We start from the raw sequence: 10,794 nt of genomic DNA, 5'->3' as shown, positions 1-10,794 counted from the left end.
TGTAAACCAGTTGTTATATTACTAATTTAATTGATTTTTAATCATGTATAGAGCTTAAAAAGTGACTAAATATCATAAAAAGAACATAACATTTGAATAAAGTAACAAGATATTTTTTTAAAAAAATACTGTTTTTACCTAACTTTGTCGATTAATTCCTAGTACCTTTGTCAAGTTATAAATAAAATATACTTATTTCTTTGGTACTTGTGCTATAGTCAAATAAAATGTTATTAAAAATTAGCTAGTAGTTGGTGAGTACACAGTAAATTTGAGAGTTTTAGCCATATTTGTCCTGAAATGGATATAAATGTAACTTGTTAAGCTTGCCAAACACAAAGTATTTAAGAAACAGTACAGTATAACCTCAATTTTGAAAGCTAACAGTACTCTAGTGTTTCTTCATAGGCGTCTGTAGTGGTAAAATATATCCAGTCCTTAAGATTTTAGTCCTTCCATTCATCCTCAGCGTCACGATTAGTCACAAAAGCAAAAAGCGAAATCTTGTGGTTGTTATAATTTCTACTTTTCATGCAATCACCTACACTATAGTACTTTGTTTAGTGAATTTTGCCGTCTTCCTGATTGGTCTGTTAAAGTTAGTAATCAATAAAAATATACTTGCATAGAAAAATCCTGATATAGTTGGATTCTCAAAAGTATGTACAATCAGTGTTCTTGCTACATTTAGCACCTAATATAGTATAAATTGAAGTCTAGTTAGTGTTGAGCTGTAAGATGTTCTGGTACATGTAGTTACTTCAAATAGCAAATATTGGCTTTGTAACTGATAAAGCACTCAAAGAATGAACTTAGTTTCCTCGTAGTACTCCCTGAAAGTGCTTCTTGCACGCTAATAAGGCTCTGGCGTGTGTTCCTATGCCTCCTACAAACCTCAGTAAAGTTCATATTGACCTGTGATTAACCATTCAACATGCTATGGAGACTAAGCTTTAAGCTTCAGTCAGTGGAATATAGTCCTCAATTGTAGTAAAAATAAGACTCCCATGATATAACAGATGCAAATAACCCCTGATATTAAGTCTATCGCTCAAAAAAGTCAGTAATACTTGAAAATTACCCTGAATAAAAGACTATAAGGCTAAATAGCATGGTAAAAAAAGTTTGGCAGGTGGACTTAAGAGCCACGTAGTCATCTGCTAACATCGACTTGTCCTGTGATTTGTCATTATATTGTTATATTTAAGGGGGAAAATAAACAATATTAATAAACGTCCAGTTATACTCCTCTTGGTAAAGGGGTTTCAGTCCTTAGACACATAATAATTTTAGTAACAATAAAAGTTTGGCCTCTTATAAGTGCAAAAAGTACAAATATTAAACATTTCGTACAGTTTATCTAGTAAGCAAAAGCAAAAAATACAATAACTGCGCAACATACTTAAAAATTAAGCAAGCAGTGATATTCTAATGGCACATAATAAGTCTAAAATATACTCGAAAATACTCTGACATATGGTTGTCGTTGTCTGAAATCGAAATTTTCAAGCTTTCTCTCATGCATAAAGTGGCTCTAGGAATCACTAAGCCTCAATAAAATGGAAACATAGAGTAAAAACACTTGGAGAGTTGTGCTGATCACATCATATGAAAAACATGCAAGAACAAGAATATATGGAACCCTACTCATATATTTAGGAAACTTTACCTACCCTAACAGTAACGAAATACCGAGAAAACTCTGAAATAAACACACTTTCCTACGAAGCAAACAAAATATAGCGTAGTGGAAGTCAATAAACCCTAACAACAACAACAACAACTACATAAAATAATAATAATAATAATAATAATAGTTTATTTTTTTAGTTTATTTTTATTTTAAGTGTTGAGCACAGTATGAAACCTAATACAGCACTAAGTCAAATACAAAAGTACAAAGTTACACGAATAAAATACATAAGCTGCAGAATAACATAACAAGTTAGCACATTTACACTTCAAGTTACAGTTTTCAATGAGATCTATTATATCTCTGATACTAATAATTGTTTATTGTTATATAATATTGTGCAATTAACTGTGTATTGTTCTAATAATAATAATGATCATATTTATTGAAGTGATGATAACGATTAAACAACCACTGTGTTATACAAAATTAAAAAATTGAATACATAATTATAAAATAAAACAGTAATAATAATAATAATAATAATAATAATAATAATAATAATAAAGTTTGTGGCTAAAGTTTAAGTTAAAAGTACTTCTTCCTTAGTGATTAGAGAAATTATTTAAATAAAAAACAAAACTCAAAGTTAAAAATTAATAAATATAAAATACAAAATGTAATAAATAGAAAAATTAATAAAATAATTTGAAAAAATATCTTTGCGAGTCTAAACTGCAATAAAAAATGTAGCCTGAATAGATGAAATTGTGATATTAGAGTAAAAAATAAGCCTAAACTTGTAAATAATAAGTTAAAAATTGAAATAAATCTCTTTGTAAGTGCAAAATGTAATAAACACTCCTGCCTGAATAGCTTAAATTGTGTTATTTAAGTAAAAAATGGAAATAAACTTTTAAAATAACAAGTTAAAAGTTGAAAAATGTATGTGAGTCCAAAATTTAATAAAAAATGTTGCCTGAATAGTATAAATAGTGTTATTTTGGTAAAAATAAACCTAAACTTCAGCTAAAGTTGAAGAAACACGCTTTGTGTGTCTAAATTGCTATACAAACCCTTGCTTGAATCGTTCAAATAGCGTTTTCTGAGTAAAAATACGCGGAAAATGTGGAATATTGGTCCTAAGTGTCAAAATCAGGTCAATCTTACATAAAAAATAAGCATTAACAATCATCATGTAGCTTATAAAGCAATAATCAAAGGATCCATGGTTCGAAACCTAGAAATAAGGGCAAATAGTGGATCGCATCCACTTTAACCTGTAGATACTGGAACTGATTGTTCCCAGTTCAGCCAATATCCTTACGCTTTAGGTCAAATAGTCTTTGCAATGTAACGAAAGGAGGAAGAAAACCCGCCTAAATTACTTCCGCAAAACAAAATTGGAACCTCAAAAAAATCAATACAAACGTGTTACAATATTGGCGACATTATCCCCTTCAGCTCCGGAAAAAGACCGATGCGGAAGCTAACAATAGAGGCCCTTTCTCACCCTCGGCCGGCAATGATCGCTCGCGGTTCGGGTGGCTGTGGGGGAAATATTCTTCTTTTCTGGTGCGAATTTCGTCCGCAACCTTGTAGAGGGGTGTTGCAGTAAACATATTCTTGCCCTTTTTAAGAGCAATTATTATTAATAACATGCATTCTGCCCGTATACTTCGTTTTCATTTAGGCTACATCGTTCAATTCCATCGCCTTTAAAGCACACATAGGCTAACGCCTTATATTTGGTTATAATATCTTCTACCCCAGATCCCTTCGAGCCAGTTGAATCCGGATAAATCCAGATCCTTAATTATACCTAATATGATCCAGCACCGATGGCAAAATGGCCGCTCATAAAGTCATCGACGACTGCAAACCTCACATAAATAGCCAAAAATTGGATTAGAATAGCCAAAAACATGTCCTGAAAACGCATTAACTTCAAGTTCCCACGAGTGCATGAATCGTCCTTGACTCATCCTCGCGTATAAAAAAAGCATAAATTGGCTTAGAATAGGCCGGAACTGTGTTTCTTGGGTTAGAATAGGCCGGAACCGGGTTTCATGATAGTATCTATTATGCACTAACGGAAACCCCTTAAAACCAAGCTCCACGTCTGTATAAATCATCCGTGACTCATATCCGGCTGAAACACATATAAAAAAAGCATAAATGGGAGATGCAAAAGGCCGAAAACGGACTCCATAATAGTATATTTTGTGCACTAATAGAAAACCATTAATTCCAAGCTCCCACGCCAGCCTGAATCGTCCATGACTCTTATCTGGCTGTAACACATATATAAAGTACAACAATAGGGTTAGGTTAGGGTAAAAACGGGATACATAATATTATCTTGTGTGCACTAATGGAAAACCATTAATTCCAAACTCACAGGTGTGCATGAGTCATCGATGACACATCTCCTCCCCCACCCCCTACACGTGCCGCTTGATTAATTAACATAAAAACCCATTAATCATAATTAAAAATGACAGAATAACAATAGCCGAGCGTCGTTATGAATAAATTAATGTCCGTTAAGTATTTTCAATTCTACTGTTCATTGGTTTCAATTGCTTAAACTACGGGGATCGTTACTGTGAACGCTTTAGAGGTCAGATGGTAGAGCTAGGTTACGTTTTATGGTCCCCATACAACCTCGCTAACAGGCTTCTGGCAGGCAGGTGGAATGATTTCAAGGGATGTAGACGACGTACATCTTACCTCTCGGCCAAGCGGTTGAGTGTGGATGTCAGGCGACAGAGCACGGAGTCCTGAGTTCGACGGCCCACGGTCTTCTTGCCCGTGGCTTGGCGACGAAGCACACGCTGGTCTTGAAGTATCGGCCCTTGAAAAGGCGCCGGGACGATGGTCTGACCGACGGCTACAACTTGCAGGCCGTGGTACTGAAGAACTGAAGATAGTCAACTCGCGAATGTACTGCGGTTGCCTTAGGCGAAAGCTTCGTCTCGGTTTCCCGAGCTGGGCTGAGACCTGAAAGGTGTCGAGGTCTTCGCCTGGTAGCTGGTATTCTTCTGGAGGTCCTTTGAATTCTGAGACTTGACTGAGCCTCGAATTCTGGTGCTTAGCTCTTTTAAGCTGCTGGCAAATACTTCCTAGCTGCTTGGATAGCACTTCCGTATTTGCCAGCCGATGACGGGCTTGAACCCGGTAGTATCGAAGAATGCCGTGTCTCCTGACGTCATGTGTCTCCGCTATTTGTGGAATGTTACCTTGTGTTTGTAAATTGTCGCTTGACCGAGCACTGATATCTGGCGGGAGATTTTACCTTTTTTACAGAGTCTCCCTTGAATCGTTCCACATTCCCATGCTCATAGAGTATCCACAGGCTTGTGGTTACCCAGAGCCTTGAGAAAGATTATATGAGGTTCGTTTTTTTGACACAACAAAAAAATGTTACATTAAAGTATGAAGTAAGGTACCCGTTGACCGATGGATTAATAATCCTTTGCGCGACAGCCCATGAAGGTCTCCCTCCGGTCTCCCTCCCACACTTTCCTTCGTCACCTCTAAGCGTGGAGATCTTCAACCAGTATTGGAATAGTCGGGGGGTCAGCCCGACGTATCACCAGCCGTTATAGTAGGTCGTCTCGACCGGATTACGCTCACTCATTCGGAGCTCCCCAATTTCCTCACGATGGTGGGTTGCCACCGGCCCTATAAATTCCGACCAGAGCCGGATTCGAACCTACGCCGTCCCGCAGCGAACGATCTCAAGACGAGTGAACGCCTTAACCCGCTCGACTACGGAGGAGGACACCGATGGATTACATAATTGATTATACCTTCACCTGTTGATATGCACAAAATAAAATTATTCCTTATATTGCAGTGTTCATGCATTTGGAATGCATTTCTTTTGTAGATAAACAAGAGAACAGATATACACCAAAGAAATTACTTCTTTCTTTTTGTTGGCAGTGTTCATTTACTAGTAGTGTTCCTGGCCTGGTGGCACTGATTATATTTGTGTTTTTGTTTTTGTTGTATTTACCTTATTATTAATACCCTAATCCATGAATAAAATATTTTTTACATACGTTTTGCAGTATTATTTGGTTAGAATAGTGCATGTCGTGAGGTGGAAGTCGATAAACTTAAAATAATTGTTTAGAGCTTAATTGCATAAAGAAATAACGACTTGTGATTTGTCTTTTCTTTTGTTGTTTACACACTGTGAATCGAAGCACTTATACAATGTTTTGAAGCACTTATACACTGTTTTGAAGCACTTGTCTACTGTTTGTTCGGAGCACTTAAACACTGGTGTTTCTATGGCATCGTGTGGCATAAGATACCCTTAAGTGTGTCGCCAAGGGTCACGACACGTAGCTCCGTTTCGATGCACTGATTGAGACACAGGGTGGTGGGGGAGGTTACAGTCCTGGCGTCGAAGATGTTAGTACTCCTCTGGGCTGCTTCCGGATGGAATGTCGTCTGTCCCTTAGCCGAGATTATAGAAGGAGTGTGTGGGAAATATATTCTTGCTAGTAGATAGACTGTGGAGGAGGGGTGAGTTTCACTTTGAGGGTTTGAATTTGAGGAGCTACTGATGGGATTGGTGGAGCTTGATGTCTGGGGACTGCCATAGAGATTGTTTTGGGCGGGGGGGGGTCGTACTAATAGGCGAGATAACGACGGCAAAGGTGCACTTATAGTTGGAATTTCGTAGTCGTTAACCTTTAAAATGGGTTTTCTACAAGTTCTGATTTTGTAATACCAGTAAACGAGGATTATACTGAACTTTCGAATAACGAATAAGGCAATGGATAAATACGACGCAACATGACTTGGGGATTGGAGGAGAACATGGGGTGAGAGAGCATTAGCTTTCTTGGGCCATAAGAATAACGGAATCAAATGAAATATTTTATGCTGATATAATGTGAAGGTAGTTAGACAGGCGAGCCATATGAATAGTATGATCGTTGGGAAATCTTTTTTGTTGAAAACCCGTAAGATTGGGCGGAATGGTGACGACACGGAATTTTCTTATGTTGAGGTGAGGAATTTGAAGTGTCCAATCGTGGTGGAATAACATGGTAGCATGGAATATAGGGGAAGTTTTATAAGTAACGTTAAGTTGAAAATCAAGGTTTTTTGTCCATGCAGCGGGTAGGATATGGATTGTGTGGTGAAGAATGGAATTGTCAAATCCACACGAAAAAATGGGATGTATTCTTATGCCTTCTGATACTATAACGTCCACGTTGCATTTAACATGTAACAGTATTGCTCCTGGGTGTTTGTGAGATTCGAGATCTACTATCTAATACGTGCCGTTGGCGTGTAAATAAGTAATGTTGGGAGGGGGATTGATAATAGCAAATAAATTTAGATCTAACTGAATTATATCCGTGTTTGAGGACTCATGACATGTGTACGAACAGGCTTGTCTAGTTTGTTCTACTGTTTTTGCTTTTATTAATGTCGAAAAGCAGAAGTTTGTCCGTCTTGTCTTCTGGTGTGAAAAGGCAGTAGGCACAACTTTTGCGTGTGAATCTGGCAGTTTTCTAGCTCAGTTCCACTTATTGTTATGACGTTTTGATCTTGATCAATTGCGACATAAGCAGGACTGTGTGATAGTAGACATGTCAGGTTCCTAAACGGGAATGGAATCGGAATAGCAGAGAATAACTTATAATTCTTTTGTTGCGATTTGATTGGTATGTTTACCCCAATGTTGACGGCTCCATCAGATATTCTGCACTGCGTCAGTCAGTGCTATCTGATAATACATGTCAACAAGTTTGGTCGAAATAGCCAAGTCAAAACCTTCACTATTTTTTTTTCTAATTTTGTTAAGGTCCCTGAGCAATACTGTTTTCGGGATAACGTGCTCGCTTGCAAAGTGGTGTTTACAATTGGCTATGGCATCTTCAAATTGAGAAATTTGCATAAACTGGCTCAGTTGTACCATAATTGTCATGAATTCTAGAACAAACGTTTGATTTAGGTGCGTGCTTTTATTTGTTAAATTTTGTAATTTGGAAAGCAATTCTTGCTGATTACGGGCCCATGCCTCTGAATGGTTGTTATAAGCACGGAAGACATCGTGGATTTGATGTTGGAAAAATATGTGATTGGCTTCTAATTGAAGCTGCATGCCTGTGATTGTTTGATTAATTTGTTTAGTATTTTGAAACAGTGGTTCGATATGCTTTGTTGTGGCAAAATCACAACAGTAGCTCGCCATTGTGCTAACAAAGCCTAATATGGATCGCTTCTGTTTAGAGGACGGGTTTTATCTGGAGAAAAGGGAAATATGATTGAACAAATGAGCGTGTAAGTTCTGTAGTTTTATGCATAATTGACAGCTCGGGGTAGAGTTGTCTCGTGGGTCACACAACACGTTATGCAAAGACGTGTTGTGATTTTGATAGTTGCAGTGCAGGGAGTTTCGCAAACAACGTCTTGAGTCACCTCTTTAATAGCGTCCTCCACCCACTTTACCATGAGACCGGCTTCGTGCATCCTGCTGATCAAGACGTTGACCTGAGGAAGATACGGCAAACCTTTCGGATGAGGAACGGTCCCAAGTGCAATTCCAAGATTGTCCTTCATAACCCGAAACGGCGCCGGACAACTTCTGCACTTGTAGAATTTATACCCAAAGTACCTGAAGTTAAGTTCCGAGCCAAGAACAGCATGCTTTCGTTCGCTAATAACATTCTCAAAAACATGTTCCTAACTTGATCTAGTGACCTCAAACTGTTTAAAAGTTTCCTCATCACAGGATCCTTTTTGTTGTTTAAAACATGCTGAAAGAAAACATTTCCCATTATTTTTAATCCAGAGTCAGCAAGTTGCTCGAACGTGTTGATGTCCGATTTGTATTGCGGGACGGTGAAAACGCTTATAATGCCAGCTTGGTAAAGATTTGCAACAACTAAGCTGAAGTAGGTCCAGAAGATGAAGGTGATCCTCAGCGAACTGACTTGAGGGAGGGAGACTTAGATCTGAAGAAGAATACCAAGCAGGTGCAGGGAAGTGTGAACCCAGCTTTTCCAGTCTGCCTTGCTACATTGAGGAATAGTAATTGATCTGGCAACTATGACTTCCAGGAAGAACGATGCCGCCAGTAACACCCACATTTCCCTACGATAAATTATAATCATAGATACCCAGTGGGGTATCACCCGGCCACTCGGCACTAGCCCAGCTATTCGGCCAAGAGCAGTAAATTTAGAGAACTCAATAGCTTCAAGTTTCTCCTTGCTCATCGCCAAGTGAACGTATGCTATGTCTGCCCTGTCGCTAACCAAGTCACCCAGCAGGTAAGTCCAGCTACCATTGTTAAGCTTAGAGCCAACCATTGACCTTTTGTGCACGATTGGGTGTTTGATAGTGTAGTTCATGTATTTGCACAACGCTTCATACACATTCACCAGGGAACCCTTAAATTTTATATCCCCATCGGCATCTTTCCACACTGACAGACTTGGTGCAAAGTCAGTGTATAACGTTGTCGGTTGGAGCGTATAATTGTACAAATTAGTTGCCTTTTTGGAAGAATATGCTTCAAGCAAAGCCACATCCGCTTCATGAACTGCTTCTAGAGAAATGTTCATTACGTATGATACTCGGGAGAACGGATTGTATGAGGCAATGCAAGCTGTTGGTGACAAATAGACATCACCTTTGTTTCCATCGAATTCGATAATGGCGATCCTAAGTACCTTAACTTTCCAGAACTCTCTCAAAATAAAGTTTTTCTCCAAACAAGTCTTGCAGGACGTTGTGATTAGTAGAAAATTGGCTCTGATGTTCCACCAAAACGAATTCTTCATTTCAGCGATCTGATTTGTAAGACTTGAATCGCTTCCTGCAAAAATAATAACGACATCGTAATCTCCAAGCAACTTAAGATTTCCAGTGTTATTTCCACGATCAGAAAACACATTCGCTATTATTACAGAGGTTTGGATTTCACTTACAAACTGAGGAAGTACTAATATAGTTCTCGCTATGAATCACATGGAACAAATCTTCTATCCTTTGAGACTTGGGCGTTTCTATGCTCTTATCGTAAATTGTGTGGGAATTTTCGTAGCTAAGTATAAGTTTAAGAAATTAACGTAAAATATCGAGGATAACAGACATGCTACATAGTATGGTTGTATGATACAGTAAAGTAATGGAAATCTGCAAATACGTATATTTACATATAATTATTCCATCTTAGAAAGTACATCATTAATTCTACTGTATTGTGTGAAAAAGTGATGATGCAATACAGCACACATGTAATTTCTGTTTGACTACTATTTATAGCACATTGAGGAGAATGCTTTGTGACAGGACATATACTATATCCCCACAACCTACAAAATTTACCTGGTTTCTGATAGACTAAATTATTTTACGGTACGTATCATGATTTTTCTTAACATTGCATAATAAAATTATATTTTTTGGTTATGAACATTTATCAACGAAATTTTGCAAGGTCATGGAACCCTAACAGTAATACATGTTGGATTCTTCATTGCGGGGGCCACAGGGGCTCTGCAAATAGTATTTTTTGGTGAAATTCAAATTTGCTTTTTCATCTTATTCTTACAATTTTTTTGAACGGATATCATAATTTCCTTTCCTGCAAGAGCACGATACTTTGATGAAAAAACAAACAAAAAAACAACACAATTGTCTGTGATAATTTTCAGTCTAAGATTTATTTTGAACAGCACTATACTGCATTTGAAAAGCGTGCGCTTGAAAGCCTCCAGCCCAGCGAGGGTTAGAGGCAGGAGAGGCTATCCTCCGATAATGCTCCTCAATGATTCCTTAAAACAACTCTATATTGACTGCATGATCTGGGAAAAAATAACAATCATAATTATTAATTCCAGTACCAAACAACATAGTTCTTTACTTATTTGTCCTTTATAGCATTAGCTTATCTAAACATAATTTTTCATTCCACAAAATTCACAAAGTACATCCATTCAAATCCATATAACCACGATGCTGTAGTGGTAACGTCGTCGCCTTGTAATCAACGGTTCCAGGGTTCGATACAAGGAAGAGGCACATAGCACAGTGGTTTGGATTCTACTTTAAACTGTAGGTCTAGTCCCCATTAGCCCATCTATACATAACGTGGACTTGAAACAGAAACAAACTCAAAC

This window comes from Lepisma saccharinum, chromosome 5, assembly GCF_977018435.1.
Source record: "Lepisma saccharinum chromosome 5, izLepSacc3.1, whole genome shotgun sequence".
Lineage (NCBI taxonomy): Eukaryota > Metazoa > Arthropoda > Insecta > Zygentoma > Lepismatidae > Lepisma > Lepisma saccharinum.
This window is presented reverse-complemented; position numbering follows the sequence as displayed.